At 42.0% G+C, this 14,690-nt stretch overlaps 1 protein-coding gene across 6 annotated transcripts in view; it reads right to left on the bottom strand.

The window, feature by feature from the left end:
- Positions 1–14,690, bottom strand: part of DAAM2 (dishevelled associated activator of morphogenesis 2) — a 160,773-nt gene that overhangs the window by 106,339 nt on the left and 39,744 nt on the right. For 2 of the 6 annotated variants that reach the window (XM_072642004.1, XM_072642008.1), the window contains exon 1: positions 9,611–9,872. The exons of 2 other annotated variants lie outside the window; for them this stretch is intronic. The gene's annotated coding sequence lies outside the window, so the exon portion shown is untranslated. Of the gene's footprint in view, positions 1–7,147; positions 7,166–9,499; positions 9,577–9,610; positions 9,873–14,690 lie in introns of those variants that run through there. 2 more of the 6 variants (XM_072642005.1, XM_072642006.1) reach the window with 2 other exon arrangements.

The raw sequence follows: 14,690 nt of genomic DNA, 5'->3' as shown, positions 1-14,690 counted from the left end.
AGTGCTTGGCAAAAGAATGCTGTTGTTAAATACAGTCTCCCTCTCCCCGCAACTACAACATATGAGCGTATGAGGGCAGAAACTTTAATTTTCATCTTCGCATTCTCAACATTTAGCCCAGTGCCTTAATGTTTGTTTAACTGAACATAACACACACTTCAGAAATATTCGTTTACTTGAAATAGTGCATGCAACCCTCAATATTAAGTTTTATGACTCTGGGGAAGTCACCTTACCTCTCTAGTCTGTTTCCTCATCTGTAAAATGAAGGACTTGAGGGATAGCACAGAGAGTGCTGGACTTGGAATCAAGAAAAACTGAGTTCAAATCCCACCTCAAACACTAGATAGCTGTGTGACCCTGGAAAAGTCACTTAGTTTTTAGCCTTTGTTTCTTCTTCACTAAAATGGGGAGGAGAGATATACTAGATGACCTCTAATGTCCTTTCCAGTTCTTAAGTCTATGACTCTATATGTATATAAAAGAAATTCAGTATTTACCAGATCCTGGCAAAAACTGGTTGGACATTGGAAAATGTCATCTTTTCCCACTAGGAACTGTCTCAAAACCAATTCAAATAATACCTTGTTCAACTCCCATTTCCATTCCACAATCCTTAGCCATGGAAGAAAGTTGTAAAAATGTATCTTTCGTCCATTTATTGCAAAGGTAGGAAACTGCAGGTATGGAACACTGCATACTTTCAGACAAAGGAGATATATTGTTTTATTTTGGTTTTTTACTGAACTGCTTTTTTTCTGCTTCTTTTTAAACCTTTGTTACAAGACATGGCTTTCCAAGGCAGATAGTGGGGCAGTGCCTGGAATCAGGAAGACCTGAGTTCAAATGTTGCTCCGAAACTTACTGTTTCTTGCTGTGAGCAGCAAGGATTCCTTTCACCATCTGACCTTCCCTCAGTTCTGACATCCATTATCCTGCTTACCTTTGGTAGTTCATAAGAGGATTTCTATTCCCAACTTGTCCCCTACCCCAAGGACCATTTCCTAATTCCATGCTGTAATGGAAAAAGCATTAAAAAGCAATTACCTCCCCAGTGAATAAGTGGTCAAAGGCTATGAAATACAATTCTCAAAAGAAGAATTGCAAAGTATGAGCCATATGAAAGAATGCTCCAAACCACCAAAAACAAGAGAAATGAAAAATCAAAACAACTCTGAGGTTTTGCCTCACATCCAAAACATGGGCAAAGAATACACGACATGGGAATGGTCAAATGTTTGGGGTCTGAAAAGACAGGTACGCTAATATACTACTACAACATATAATATGCTAATACTCTGTTGGTAGAGTCGTTAATGGGTTCAACCATCCTGGAAAGTGATCTTGAATTATGCTTAAAAATATGATCTTTAGCCTAAACACAGGTCTAATCATATTACCCCTTAACTCCCTACTCAGTAAACTCCAGGGACTGCCTATCACCTCCAGGATGAAGTATAAAATCCTCTGGCATTCAAAGCCCTTCAGAACCAATTCCCCATCCTTACCCACACTTCCCCCAACATGCCTCCATGTACTCTTTGATCCAGACTCTTTGTAATTTTTCAAAAAATACATTCTATCACCAGATTCGAGGCATTTTCACTGGAATACATGGAATGTTCTTCTTCCCCATACCTGCCTCCTGGCTTGGTTTCCTTCAAGTTCCAGATAAAATCTCACCTTCAGTGAGGTTTTCCCAATCCCTCTTAATTCTAGTATCAGTCTTTTGTTCATTATTTCCTTTTCATCCTGTGTATAATTTGTTTGTGCCTACTTGTTTTCATCTTATCTCCCACATTAGATTGTGAGCTCTTTATGAGGGACTATCTTTTTGCCTTTCTCTGGCACACAGTAAGTGCTTTTTAACTGTGAAACACATGTTAAAAAACAGAAAGGTCTCCCACATATAAAAATATCAAAGTAGCACTTGTTTTTTTGTGGTAACAAAGATGTGGAAACAAAGTAGATGCTCCCCAATTAGGGAATGCCTAAATAAATTGTGGCATGTGACTACAAGCACATTATAACACTATCAGAAATGACAAATATGAAGAATTTAGTGATAAGCACAATCAGAAAAACAATATGTCCGATGAGTACAACCGCTTAAAAAGAATGAAAATGAACACAACACTGTGTTATAATGACTGACTTTAGCCATGGAAAAAAGTTGCAAAAATGTATCTTTCCTCCATTAATTGCAGAGGTAGGAAACTGTAGGTATGTAACACTGTATACTTTCAGACAAAGCGGATATATTGTTTTGGGATTTTTTGTTAAACTGCTTTTTTTCTGTTTCTTTTTAAACCTTTCCTACAAGAGATGGCTTTCCCAGGCAGATAGTGGCTGGAATCAGGAAAATTTGAGTTCAAATACTACCTCAGAAACTTACTGTTTCTTACCGTTACTTAACCATGTGACCCTGGGCGAAATACTTCATCTCTGACTGTTTCAGTTTCCTCAACTGTAAAAGGGGAGTAATAATAGCCTCCACCCCCCACCCCCCAGGATTGTTGGGAAGATCAAAAGATAATATTTATAACATGTTTAATCCAATTCCTGTGTTGTTCAGTCATTTCAGTCATGTCCAACTCTCTGTTACCCATTTGGGGTTTTCTTGGCAAAGATACTGGAGTGGTTTGCCATTTTTTTCTCCAACTCATTTTACAGATGAGGAAACTGAGGCAAACAGGGTTAAGTGACTTGCCCAGGGTCACATAGTAAGTGTGTTTGAAGCCAGATTTGAACTCAGGAAGGTAAGTCTTTGTGACTCCTGGCCCAGTGCTTTTTCCACTGCCCCTATGCATATATAGAGTAAACATTTAATAAATTATCCTCTTCTCTCCTTTCCTTGTAGAAGAGGGGGAAGAGATACATTTAGAAATAAATATGATGTTAAAGCAAATAATAACCACCTCCAAACACTACATCCTTAGCAGAAAGAAGGGTAAGGAGGGGGTAGTCACAGATATAAGGTTTATTCTAAGCAAAGTATGGGCTGCAAAGGCATTTTTCATCAGGTGATACCTATCTCTAATCCATTAACAATTAACTCTTACACCAGCACAGATAGACTCTTGTGTACAGCACTGTCAACCCTGTATCACTTTAGAGAATATCCTATGGATCAAACATTTTGATCTTCACGATTTATTCAACAAACCTTTATTAAGCCTTTTTGTGTACAGAACACCTTACTAAGTACTGGGAGAGCTACAAATTTTAGGTAAAACATGGTCCCTCTCCTCATGTGGCTTAGAGTCCATTAAGGAGATAAGACACAAATCCAGATAACTAATATACAGTATTACATAGTGAGTACATCAGAGAGTTATGAAACAAAGTGTTTTGTGAAACACAAGGGGGAAGGAAGGTTGTTACCAAATGAGAGGATCAGGGTATCATAGAAGAGAGAGGATTTGAACCAGGATTTAAAGGGTAGATGGAAATTCAATAAATGAAGGAGGGGAGGGAGGAGATCCCAAGCATAAGGACTCAGTGAACACCAACTCTGCAACAAGGAGGACCTAAATTCAAATCCAGTCTCAGACACTTAGTAGCTCTGTGACCCTGGATAAATCACTTAACCCTGTTTGCCTCAGTTTTGTCATCTATAAAATGAGCTGGAGAAGGAAACAGCAAATCATTCCAGTATCCCTGCCAAAAAAAATCCCAAATGGGGTCACAAAGAGTTGAAACTGACTAACTGACCCCTGCAAAAAGAAAACACAATTGATAAAAGGCAAACGTCTGGAAGGGCAATGTCTTGACTTGGGAGTGAATTGGATTTAAGTAAGAGAGAGCTGTGCAGAGTCATCAGTTTCACTGTCTCTTCCAGAGTCATCAGAGTCCAGTGGCAAAGCCCAGGTCAAGGCGACTGGGGATGGCCCCAATGCAGTGGAAGACCTTGGTCTTTTTAAGCTAAGGTCTTTCCCAAGTATCAGTTTGTCTGAGGCAATGCCCATTAAATAATTAAAGGCTAGATAAGAACTGAGGCAAAAGATGGCTTACTTTGCCTTCATAAAAGAAATGGATCTGGGAGGGGAAGACCCTCAGTGTCTGATCAGAACAGAAACAATTGCTATTTACACTCACTCTGAGCCATCAAAACCCAAACAATGAGTAAGAGAGGCTTGAGCTGGGATCAATCATTATTCTCATTAGTAACTCTGCCTACTCCATCCTCCACTCAAACTGTCAAACTGATTTTTCAAATACAAAGTCTTCTGTTTGACTTTTAAAGTCCTTCATAAGGTGGCCCTATCCTACTTTTCAAATCTTTTTTATACTTTATTCCCTTTATACATATTCCCTATGCTACAATTCAGTGACACTGGATTCCTTGCTATTCAAACAAGACACTCCTGACAAAAAACACATCACCTGACTCCACACATTTTCACTGGCTGTCCCCCATATCGAGAATGCTCCTCCTCCTCCTCTGAACCTCTTAGCTTCCTTTAAGTCCCAGCTAAAATCCCACATTTTGCAACAAGCCCTTCCCATTCCCCCTTAATCTTAATGCCTTCCCTCTGTTGATTATTTCCAATTTATCCTGTCTATATCTTTTTTATACACTGTTGTTTTTCATGTTGTTTCTCCCATCACGGGAGCCCCTTGAGAGCAGGGACTGTTTTTGCCTTTATTGTAGATTATTTTGGGGGACAGGGCAATCAAGGTTTAGTGACCTGCCCCCAGAATCACACAGCTACTAAGTGTCTGAGACTGGATTTGAACTCAGGTCCTCCTGACTTCAGGGTTAGAGTTCTCTTCCCTTTTTTTCTTCTATTTTTAGTTTTTAGCATGGTGCCTGGCATGAAACTTAATTAATGCTTGTTGACTTGACCTTGCTCCAAACACAGAGCTCCATAATGTTCCCATCACGGACTCAGTGAGGCAGACATCAGCTCAATATAAGAAAATGAGTTCAAGGAGAAGTTCATCAGGATGATATGATAAGATACCTACTCAAAAACTTCTGAGATAATAAGACACATAAAGCAAACTGTCACAAACCACCCTGTTAACCAAGGTATTTGAGAGTGATGGTAGGGCCAGAGGCTGCTCCCAAAGATAGCTTCTAAAAAGAGGGGCTTCTGGGCTTCCAGCTATATCTATATGTAAGCTATACACCCTCTCACCACCATCAAGCAATCCATCAAGATTTATTAAGTGCTTACTATGCTCCAGGTTATGTACTAAGTACCAAGGAAGATCAGTGCAAAGAAAGCAAAAAACAGTCTCTGTCCTCAAAGAATCTAATGGAAGAGACAACGTACAAAAACCTATGTACAAATAAGCTACGTACAAGACAACTGGAGGTGACCAATTGAGGGATGGTACCAGAATTAAGAGAAATTGGAAAAGGCTTCCTGTAGAAGGTTGGATTTTAGCTGGGACTTGAACCACCTCTTTGAGAGGTCTCTTTCCCCTTTCTACATGTCCTCAAAGACCAAATGACACCCTCCTCCAAAGCAAAAAAACCTGGTTATCAGCCATCTTATTGGAGCAACATGTATCAATCAGTACCCATATACTCAGCTCTCAATTATTTGTCCTAATGTTGGATCGAGATGGAGGAAGAAAGGACAAACCCAGAAACCCCCAAATAAACCAGAAATCAAGGGATTAGGATTGTATTTCATAAGAGTCTAGACGGACTTCTATTCCTCTCATTTTTCAGTGGAGGAAACTAAGGCCAAGAGATAAGATAATCTACTCAAATCACAGAAGGAACACATAGCAGAGCTAGACTTCAAACCCAGGTTTTTCAGTCCCAAAGGTTTCCACTAGCCCACTCTGCTTACTTCATGGTTACTTGGTTTTGGAAAGTATTACAGAGGATCACAAACCTAAGGGACCTCAGAGTCATCTCTGTTCAGAGACCATCTCGTTCAACTCCTTTATTTTTAAAGAGGAGGAAACTGGAGAGGGAGGGAGGTTAAATTTGATTTGGGCAAAGTCACAAGGCAGTAAATGTCAGAGATGGAATTGGAACCTTGGTCCTCTAACTCTAGATATGGGCAGTCCTACAGTGCATAGAGTGCCAGGCTGGCCTCAGGCACTCACTAGTTGTGTGACATCTGAGCAAGTCCCTTTACCCTTTTTGCCTCAGTTTCCTCATCTATAAAACAAGCTGGAGAAGGAAATGGAAAACCACTCCAGTATCTCTGCCAAGAAAACCCCTGGTGGGGTCACGAAGAGTCAGACATGACTGAAATGACTGAACAGCAACAGCCTCTGGCTCTAAGGCCAGTGCTCTTTCCACTGTACTACACTTTGTCCTCTCTCTCAGTGAAAAATTTTTTGTTCTAGCTAATATTAAGGATTAGATTCTTTGGACACAGAGAGGCTAACACAAAGGAGGTGACCCAAAAGTATCCTGAGATATACAGAAAAGTCGCTCTGGATTTAAAAATCTGCCACCAGAAATCTATATATTACATAACCCATATACTGATATTCAAATGTTGGTGGCTTTACAAATTCCTCTAGGAGCCCTCCCTTCTCCAGGCAGATTAAAAATAAATTGTTATATCTTTTCAGAACCTGGGATTTTCACAATACCATTCTCCTAGGTGGACAGTCACAGAGCCCAGTAGGGACAAAGCATTGTTGGATGGACAAAGGAAGAGATGTACTGAATCAAAAGACATTAGGGCTTCCCTCCTGGAAGCTCAAACTGATACCAATTAACTAAGTGTTCACATGAGGCTCTCCCTTAAGCATCACTGATCACTTGCCTTCTATATCCTCCTTTATCCTGGGCTAACCTAATTCTTGGAAAGGAAACTCAGACCTGAAGGGAAAAGCTTTCAAATTATTTTCTTATGGGGTTCCTTATCCTTTTCCTTCTCCTTCCCACCCCACCCCTTTTCTGGTTTAGCTTATCCATCTTTATATACATCATTTTTAAAAAGGTCACTCCCTTTCCCATTCCCTTCCCCAAGAAGGAATAAACAGTGATATTCTGAGCCCCTTAGCACTCAGTCAAGGGCTTGTCAGGAAGGTCACAATCATTTTGGGGTTGTTCTGATGGAGGGCATCACATCCCGTCCCATCCCATGGTCACTAATAAAACTCTATTGAAAAGACTCTCATGTCTTCTCTCCGATTCACATTCTTCCCACTTTGGTTCACTCACCAGCTTGGTTTCTCTCCTTCTCTTCAGTTCGCTGACTTGGCCTCAATACCCCAATCAGCCTGGCCTGTCCTAAAGCAGCTCCCATAAAAGCTCACACAGATCCAGTATTTAGACTCTGTCCAGTATTTAGAAAACTGTCTCTGTCAGGGATTTGGGGTTTGTTTTCTTAATTAACTGAAAACGCTAACATGGGAGCACAGCAGCTGGTAGGGGCCTGGCCTTGGGCGGCTGCTGTAAAAAAATTCTTGCTTTGAAATCTGGGACTGTAGTTGTTCTCTCCTTCCCATGCGCCACACTGGATGTCAAAACAAACATGGACACCCGATCAGGTGGTACAGAAACCGGAGCAGACTCAAATTACAAAGCAAGGGATAGATTTAGCTGCAGGACCCTCTTGAACCCAGACATATGGTAAGGTTGTGCTTTCGCTGAATGGCATGGCCACTGCTTGGAGGAAAGGCATACTGGAACGGAGGCAGCATTCATCGGCCTTTCTCTAGAAGGGTGTTTCCAGTCCTGTGTGCTCATACCTTACCCCCTATCAGGTACTCAAAGCAGTAGCAAGGAAGAGGGAGAAGGAAGAACAAATAAAAAAGATAAGAACGAGGAGGCAAAAACCAGGAGAACCCCATAACATTAATGACTGGGGCATTAATTAAATTTCCTACCACCTCCATTACCATGACAAAGTTGTTCTTCATTAGCCTGTTTTCAGGCATGGGGAATGGCTGGGTGTGGGGCCTGGAGAGAAATCTGACTCTGGAGAGAGTGCTGGCTCTAAGTACGGTGGCATCAAGTAGTAGGTCCACAGCCAAGACAACTCAAGGAGTGGTTGGGCTTTGTAATAAATATTGCTTTTCTTGGTTTCCAGCTCAAGGGATAATCTAGCTGCTCATTCCACTTGACTTCTGGGACTGGAAGGAGAGGCTAGTGGTTCAGTGGCAACCAGAGAATCACCAGTATTGGGGGAAAGTCACATACATTGGTCCTTAACCTATCTTATTCTCCCTGGGCTAAACTCCCACTTTTTCCCAGATTCTTCTGTACCACAAAGTACAATAACTCACAGAGTAAGTCAGGGAGGAGTTGGGGCTAGAACTCAGAGCCTCTGATTCATAGTTCCTTCTGCTTCCTTGACTTAAATTGAATATTCCATTCAAACTTTGCAGACAGGGAGCATCTCACGCCTGAAGAGTGGGAGACAGGGTGTCTTAAGAAGTTTGTCTCATACTCTCCCCTGTTTTTCCCTTCATTTTCCCACTCATCACCACTTTACCTACCCCTCTCAATACAGTCCCCTATAGTCTGTAAGAACAGCAAACAACGCTACTTGCCTGGGGTGAGATCAGGGTAAACCACTCTTCCCGCAGCCAGCTAAATACATTCTCAGAATGACTGGCTATTAGAGCGCCTGAGAGCTGAGGTCACTAGTGCTCCTTCCCATCATGTAAAAGTCAAACAGGGTAAACTGTTCCCCAAGTTACTCCGAAATGTGTTTTGAGAGTGGGGATGGAGGGAGCGTGCCCAAACGTCAGCTTGAGGAGGGGTAGGGAAGGTTGAGAGATCGTATTCTCCCCAGTGTATCAGTGACCCAGAGACCTTCCCCACAGATCTCATCCCCTTGGTTTCCACAGGCTGAAATTAAACCTCCTTAGGACACTCAAGCGTTGCTCCCAGATGGGAGGAAGAGACATCTAGACTTTACTGCCTGCCCTTCGCTAGAAATAGCTCTCCCACTTGGCCACAATTTACTAAGTTCACTGCCCATATTAAACTGGTCCCTGGTTCCAATGAGCCATACCTCCCTCTTCCTGGCATAGGGAGTCAGCAGTGGGGGAGAGGGTTAGGAGGAGTGAAAGGAAGAGGGGATCTGTCTGCCCTCTCAAGCTCTGGAAGGAGAACTGGCATTCAAGCTCCTAACTGGACTGAAACTCCAACCTCGCCTCCCTCCTCAACGCAGTAAAATACATGCAGCCCCCAAGTTTCTCAAACCTCTGCTCCTACTGCCCAAACGTCCTTCGCCCAGGTTGGAGGAAAATGAAGCACTCTCCTAACTTCTCTTCACCCCCTTCAGAAACTCTACGTGCTTCATCCTCCACCCCTGCTCCCCCCGCCCTGCACCCACACACCCCCCAACACGCACACATACTTTAGAACTACGGTCCCGGCACGTCAGTGCTTAACTCCCTGTCTTGGTGCACAAAGTCACTCTTAGCCGTCAGCATCATATCACTCCCAAGCTCCCGACGACCCCAAATGCCAGGTCCCTGGGAAAGCCCTGCTCCCCATTATTTTTGCCTGGCTGCCGCCCCCCCCCCCCCCGCCTCCCCCCTCCCACCCGGACACACACACCGTTTTACAAGAAGAAAGGCTTGCCGTCTGCAGAGATGATGAACGAGGGCAAAACCTGAAATCTTCCGCTCCGGGAAGAGGAGGAGGATGCAACTTGGGGTTTTCACTTACCAAGTTCAGCCAGCTATTTCCCAAGTTTCCTTTTAGAGATCCTGAGCTCAGTCTTTAAGAATGGCCATCTTGTGTCCAAGAGCCAGAGCCTGGGGGCGGAAGCTCAGGGCAACAGATCAGGGGTGGGGTAGGAGGGGTCCTTCCGAGGGCACTGATGCGTGAGGATGTTCTGCTCGGACTCCGGCCTGTTCCCCCCACACAAACTCGCTCCAGCCGCAGCGCCTTGCTCCTTCCAGTGTCCCTGCTCTAGCCCAGAACAGCCGGGGGAGGCAGGACTGGCTTGCTACTATGTAAGCTACTGCCTTTCCTTAAAGAGACAGCTCCCCCAAGGGGGCGTGGGGAGAGAGGAGGAAGGAGGCTCCCTTCTCCAGGGAAAAGGAACAGACTCAGAAGGAGCCCTGGCACTTTCTGCACTCATCACAAAGGTAGAAGATCTTGAGGAGCTCTCCTGGTGCGGAGCAATGCTTGGCCACACCTACACCAACTGCATCTGTCCAGTAACCCAGGGTGCCCTGTGCTATACCAGCAATCAATACGTTGTGAATGTCTTCTCTGTGCCCCTGCACGTAGCACTATGCTAGGGCATTATGGAAGAGGTGAAGAATGTCACGTGATCCTTTCCCCCACTTCCTTCCCCCCAAAATTTACATATAAATATATACATATATACACACATATATAGTCTAGTTAAGGATATATATATACATATACATATATACATCCTATGATGTCCAATATCTTTTTTTAAAAAATAAACTTTGTTTCTATCTTTTGTTTTAGCATCCTCTACCCTCCCCAGTCCTCTGAGACAACTTGTCTGATATTTATAGTTCTATTTTTGTTAAGTATCCGATCACTGTTACAAGGTGAGAAGAGGGCATAGCAGTGTCCTGAGCATCTAGAAATCAGCCCACAAGCTGGTAACATAGAAATTTGTCACTGAAATTGCCTTCCAAAGCATGGTTTTCCCACTCTTGCCCCCAAACTCATTTCTCCCTATTGCCTGGGCTATTCACCATTTCCTTTCTCCAGCTTCTTGTTCTGGCCCACTGCACTCCTCCAAGACTCCAATTCCTATGGGTGTTCTTTTCTTGACCAGTTTCCACTCCTGACTGTGCCTCTTCCAAGAAGTCCAGCAGGTGAATACCAGTAGTCAGGCAAGAATTATAGAGTGATTTTCACAGCTGGTGTATGTTAAACATTCTGTCTGGACTGGTCAGCTCAGTTAGCTAAATCACAGTGCTAATGAAGCCAAGGTTATGGGTTAGATTCCCATATGGTCCAGTTACTCTCAAATGGAGAAAAAACTTCTGTTCCACAGACAGCTACAGTTCACAGTCCTAATGCTAGTCATTCACTAAGGGAATTGGGAAAAAAGGGTAGGTCATAGAATCCCAGTATCTCAATCTGGAAAGGACTTTTTTTTGTTATTTCTCTCTGGAGACTTTCTATGACTCCATTTTGGGGTTTTCTTTGGAAAAGATACTGCCCTGTCCTTATTTTATAGATGAGGAAATGGATGCAACAAGGTTAAGTAATTTGCCCAGGGTCACATAGCTAGTAAGTGTCTGAGGTCAGATTTTAATTCAAGGAGATGAGTCTTTCTGATTCCAAACCCAATGCTCTAACAACTATGCCACAGAGATTGTCTAACGTAGACCTCTCATTTTACAGAGGAGGAAACTGAGGCATTGAGAGAAGTATTGTATCCAAGATCATATTGTTCGCTAATGTCAGTGCAAAGACAAGAACCAGGTCTATTTAATTTTGCTCCAATTCACATCTATAACTACTTCTGAAAAAATTATTCAAAGGATACATCCTAGATGGAGGTGGGTCAGAAAGGGACAAATCACTCCTTACAAACTATTTCCTTTTCCATTATATGCATCAAATTCTAATTTTCCCTGAAAATAATACAAACTTGCATAATACCCAGAGGAAAGTAATTCAATCTCCAACTCTCCAAATTGAATCACCTTTTATAGACCAAGACATGCAATAACCCCTCAAGTGACCTTTTTAATACCATAAAGGGACCATTGGACTGGAGTCTACATTAGCAAAGAAGCTTGTATTTTTCAAAGACTCTTCAGATTCAGATAATTTCATCTCATTCCAAAAAACCCTTTAACTAAGTGCTCACCTGAGAGTGGAAGAAATTGGTAGTGGAGGTTGAGATTCAAGAACAACTCAGTCCTGAGTGGGGATTTGCTCAAGTATTCCGGACTTTCTAGTAAATGTAGGTAGTTTTCAGTGTCTCTGTTTTGAGATTCTGAGGAGGCTTAAACATGGAATCCAACCACAGTTGGATCAAAGGTACAGTCTCCCCAGTGAAAGAAATCTCCTTAGAAATTGTTCAGATTTTAGTGAGGAATCTGACCCTGGGCCTCTCGAAAGAACAAAAGTTTCCACTACGGCAACAAGAATGTTAAATATGACTTAAAAAAAAAAAAAAGCTCAGTAAGAAACCAAGACCATGAATATTTGTAAGCTAAAAAACAAAAGTAATTCCCTGGTTCTTACCCTAGTGCCCTGTTGGATGGTTGGGTGTTAGAGTGAGTACTAGATGTCTTCAGTGCAAACACAAGCTCATTAAATGCTGAGTCAAAAAATGAAATGATTACTGCTCTCCCTAGAAATGAGTGGTATCACAGTCTCTGAATCCCTCAAAACATACCTGGTTTTTCATGAGGAAGATGCCCTTTTACAAAATAGAAAGCAGTGCCTTGAACTGTAGCAGGAAGGTTAGGTTAGACATCAGAAAGAACTTTCTAGCTATGAGGTGTATGAGTAGAACTGGGGATACAGGAGAGAGGCAGCAAGAATGCATACCAAACAATATGTCAACAAATGAATACAGTTCAAACTAAGTGTGTAAATGCTGAAAAAATATGCAGTAAGAGAGAGCTGAAAATTAGGCAAATTAATCAGGGAAGGCTTTTCAGAAGAGGTGGATTTTAAGTAGTTTGAAAAAAGGATAAGCAGAAAGAAAGGGAAAGGGCATTCTAGGTGAAGAGACAGGCTTAAGCAAATGCTTGGTAACAGGAGAGTTTGATGAGCAAGAGATACATAAGAATGTGTGTGTGTGTGTGTGTGTGTGTGTGTGTGTGTGTGTATGTGTGTGTTTGTATGTGTATGTGTTGGTCCTTTGTTGCCAAAGAAGACCATGCCATCAGAGAAATAATGACATGACTTGCACTTCACTTTGTTTTGAGTAAGGGAGGGCTGTGCAGGTCACCAGCCTCACTTCTCCTCCAGAGCCATCTGAATCCAGTGACCAGATATTCATCAGGATGACTGGAGATGACCCAGGATGAGGCAACTGGGGTTAAGTGACTTGCCCAAGGTCACACAGTTAGTGAGTATCAAGTATCTGAGGTGAGATTTGAACTCGGGTCCTCCTGACTCCTGCACTGGTGCTCTACCCACTGCACCACCTAGCTGCCCCACATAAGAATTTACTTAGCTAGAGAAGACAGTCTAAACTGAGGTGTCATAAGACCCATACAAGATTGTTATGTAAGGGTGAGAGTAGGCATAATTATGGCTATCCTGGAAGCTCATGCTAACTATAGATTGGATTTGATAGAAGAGGTCACTGGGTACCATCATAGCTGCCAGCTCTGTGAAAGAAATGATTATTTCTTTCCTATATTAATAACCAGCTATTGAATTAGGACCAAAGTTTTTTTCTTTTTCCCCTTTTCAACATCCTCATCCAGAAGTCAGTCACTGTAGGTTATGCAGACCCATTGAGGTGCAGGACTGATAATGAGAGGAAAACTCAGATCTGTTCAAAGGTAAAAAAATTTAATTAGATGAAGTGATGGATTCCAGCCTAACGTGTTTTACTCAGATCATTCTGGGAAAAAGTGAATTCTCCCTATTGTCTCCTTTTTATTAATTATTACTAGCATGATTAATAAAATGATTAATTACCCTATTGAACTTTTTATACATCACAACCGGCAAGTATTATGATAAGAAATGAATATGTAGGAAGCCAACAAGGGGGAAATGGATTTGATGCTAAGATTCTTTGCATCCTCAGAGAAGATCAGGCACTTCTTGAAGAAGCCCAGCTACTGAGCAGTGTCCAGGGGCTTATGCTATTAGTCTGAGTTCAGGGTTAATCCCTCCCCCATGGGAGAAAAACAGATAAACAATGCAGATTACCTATAGAGTCCATGGATACATCCCACAAAACCCTTTGAGGGAAGTCGCGTCTTTAAAAGTTTATCCTTCTCTTAATTCACATGGATACCACCCTAGTTCAGACCAACATCATTTGTCCACTGAATTATTGCAATAACCTCCTAACTGGTTTTTCTATCATCTATTTTTCCCTTCTCCAATAAATCCTCAATACAATTGCCAAAGTGATATTCCAAAAACAGAGGACTGACCACTCTGGTTCCCTCTTTCAGAACTTTTAGTCATTCCTTCTTGCCACTAGTATCAGACACAGACTTCTATTTGTCATGTAAAGTCCACCACATCTTGGTTCCAACCTACTATAAGAGTGGTAATTGCATGGAACACTGACATAGACAGGACTAAGATCTTATCATCTGCAATGACATAAAGTGTGCTGGCTGGAATGTTTCCCTTGGAGTATTGAGCCTGTGCCCCAGATGTGCTTTTCTGAGACATGCTTTGGCCTTTAGATAAAGAGCATATACAATGAAAAGTTTCTGATTGGTTCCTCAGGTGTTACCTATCCTTAACTCCTACCACCGTGATGGCAGAGTGGATCAAAGTTCACTCTATAGACTTTATTTTTCTTTCTCTTATTTTATTTTCTTGACTACATGTAAAAAAATTTTAATACTTTTTTTTTAATTTTAGTTCTAAATTCTCTCCCCCTCTCTCCCATCTTTGAGAAAGCAATTTAACATAGATAATACATACAAAATCATATGAAGTCATAAAAATGTATTTCCGTATTATCCCTACTACAAAAGTAAGCACAAACCAAAACAACAGCAAACAAGAAAAATAAAGTACAAGAAAATAATTCTTCAATCTGCATTTGGATGCTATTAGTTCTTTCTCTGAAGGTGGATAGCATTTCTCA

The sequence above is a fragment of the Notamacropus eugenii genome, chromosome 2, assembly GCF_028372415.1.
Source record: "Notamacropus eugenii isolate mMacEug1 chromosome 2, mMacEug1.pri_v2, whole genome shotgun sequence".
Lineage (NCBI taxonomy): Eukaryota > Metazoa > Chordata > Mammalia > Diprotodontia > Macropodidae > Notamacropus > Notamacropus eugenii.
Note: the sequence above shows the minus strand (reverse complement) of the source record. Positions and strands in the feature narration are given on the sequence as shown.